Genomic DNA, 2500 nt, shown 5'->3' with positions numbered 1-2500 from the left:
GAGGAAAGACCGCTCGAGGCCGAGGGTCGCGCGAGTCCCATCGAATCTTTACATCACCCGAACGATGGAGGCGCACGCTCTTTTTCTTGAATAATTGGACGAGAGGAATGCATATCGTATTATATATACACACACACACATATATATATATATGGGCTAGCCACCGTGCGTATTTCTTCGCGAGATCGTGTGCTGCACAGAGGATTCAGAATCGGGTGTTATATCCCCGTCGTTTCCTGACGAACGGAGCTTCGATCTCGATGGTTGTTATATATCATAATGTACTTTTCGCCCGGCCGGCGGACGCGCGTATCTTCGCGCGTTCGTCGGATTTCATTTTCGAACGTTTTCGTGTCGTCGATCTTCCGGCGACTTCTGCGCGTCCGATTCCCGTTGGTCGGTCGTGTCGGATCTCGGCTTCGCTCGAACCGAGTATTAAGAGTACATGGAGTACAAGAGTTTTAAAAAATATATGAAAAGATTACCCTGAACGGTGGATCACTTGGCTCGTGGGTCGATGAAGAACGCAGCTAATTGCGCGTCAACGTGTGAACTGCAGGACACATGAACATCGACATTTCGAACGCACATTGCGGTCCACGGATACAATTCCTGGACCACGCCTGGCTGAGGGTTGCTCACGTAAACCTAAGACTGCTTGCGTTGCGTGTCGTTCCTCTCTATCTGTCTCTCTCTGTCCCTTGGTGCCTTCGACAACCCGCCGTCGTTCTTACGATACGTAGAACGTTTCAGAGTCGGAGGAAGCGCACGAAGAAGGATACGAACAAGAGCGGACGCGAGAGAACGTACGCGACGTACGAGCGATTGTTGGACGCTCGTCGGCGTTCGTCGCGGTCGTGTCGAGACCGTGCAATTCGTACGCATGCTCGATATATAAACTATCGTGTTCACGGGAGACACTACGAAACTCTACCTCTGTCTCTCTCTGTCCCTTGGTGCCTTCGACAACCCGCCGTCGTTCTTACGATACGTAGAACGTTTCAGAGTCGGAGGAAGCGCACGAAGAAGGATACGAATAAGAGCGGAGAGAACCGTCACGGACCTGCGTGAGTGCTAGCGGCGTCGTGAGTCGTCCTTTCGTACGACCGCCCGCTTATGCACCGCTTCGTGTCGGTTATCGAATATATTATATATATATATATATATATATATATATACATACGTAGTGTTGTCCTCGTGACCGATTTTTTTTTCATATCAGCAGATTTGCATACGTTTGCAGGTTTTCGATGAGCACGATGTCCGCGCCCCCGACGTCGTCTTAAATGAATATTATTTTGGCGAGACTGAGAGAAAGCAAATATGGGAACTCGGTCGAGAGAGGAGAGAAGGAGAACAGCCTCAGATAAAAGTAAACTTGGTAACGGTGCGGAATTTTGCCGTACAACCGTCTTTTCTTAAGACGTTTTACTCGAATAGCCCCAGGGATCTAATGCCCACTCCGTCTCTTCGTGCGTAGAGATATACTCTGCGCGAGCGACTGACAACGACGAGGACCGTCGCATCGATGGGTCGTCGTTGCGTTTAACATACTCTGTGCTTGTAATTTATCCCCGAAAGAGAGCCGTAGATCCGGGAACGCACACGTGATTTCTTCGAGCGCTGATGACTTAGGGAGATGATCCCCAGGCGTTGCGCGGAGATCGGAGAGTACGCGTTACTTGTATCGGGACGAATTTTCCCCGTCGTTCGCGTATCTCTCTGCCCGCCGGCCCTGGCCCAAAGCCACGTTCGTCGGAAATCGTAGAAATCGTGTGCGAACTAGCGCGTGTCTATGATCGGCTACGGGTGTTTTACCAAGCTCGAGGTGTTGCGCAACGTTTCCGTACCTGACGAAGATGCGCACGAGAGTCCGTTACAAAGTCGTTGGATGGTCGTCGTCGTCATGCCAGAGAGAATCTCTGGACACGTACAGGAGAAGAGATCGTAGACGAGGAAGAAGACGATCCCCTTTGGCGAGGCTGGAGTGAAACTTTGATTTAATTAAAGACGAGGTATACACGCGCGTACGACGTGATAGTCGTGCGCGCGTGTGATTTTTTTTTAAGGCAATTCGGCGCTACAAGTACTCGAAAAACAGAGAGTGTTGGTCATCCCATGCCTTTTCGGCGTCTATCGCTGGACCGCGCATCCTAACGTCGACGGTCGTCCAGTCCCCGAACACACCACAGTGTACGTCTCGCTCGCTTTTCCACTTGCGTGCGTTCCCGTGCGTTTTCGTCGTCGTCGGTACAGAGCAAAGAAACTTTGCCGTTTCGATCTCTGTGCCGGCAGAAAACAAGGAACCGCTGGAATTTGTCGAGAGTAGAGAAACGGCTGTAAGAGACTGAGGACGGGCGTTAAAAATCACCGACGATCGTTTTAGGATGTCTGGCGTGAGTCTTAGCTCGAACATGATACGACGTACGAAGAAAAGGGCACTTTGGCGCGATGCTTAAAACGCTTCTCTGGAAGGAAAGAGTGTTCTCGTTCTATTCGA

General features: G+C 50.7%; 1 non-coding gene across 1 annotated transcript; it reads left to right on the top strand.

Annotated features, from left to right (window-relative positions):
* The first annotated feature begins 482 nt into the window (after window positions 1-482).
* Window positions 483-637, top strand: LOC126928497 (5.8S ribosomal RNA). Its single transcript, XR_007716717.1, has one exon. It is a non-coding gene; the product is annotated as a 5.8S ribosomal RNA (ribosomal RNA).
* Window positions 638-2500: the final 1863 nt, after the last annotated feature.

The sequence above is a fragment of the Bombus affinis genome, unplaced genomic scaffold, assembly GCF_024516045.1.
Source record: "Bombus affinis isolate iyBomAffi1 unplaced genomic scaffold, iyBomAffi1.2 ctg00001011.1, whole genome shotgun sequence".
Lineage (NCBI taxonomy): Eukaryota > Metazoa > Arthropoda > Insecta > Hymenoptera > Apidae > Bombus > Bombus affinis.
The sequence above is the reverse complement of the archived record's forward strand: the minus strand, read 5'-3'. Positions and strand labels throughout refer to the sequence as shown.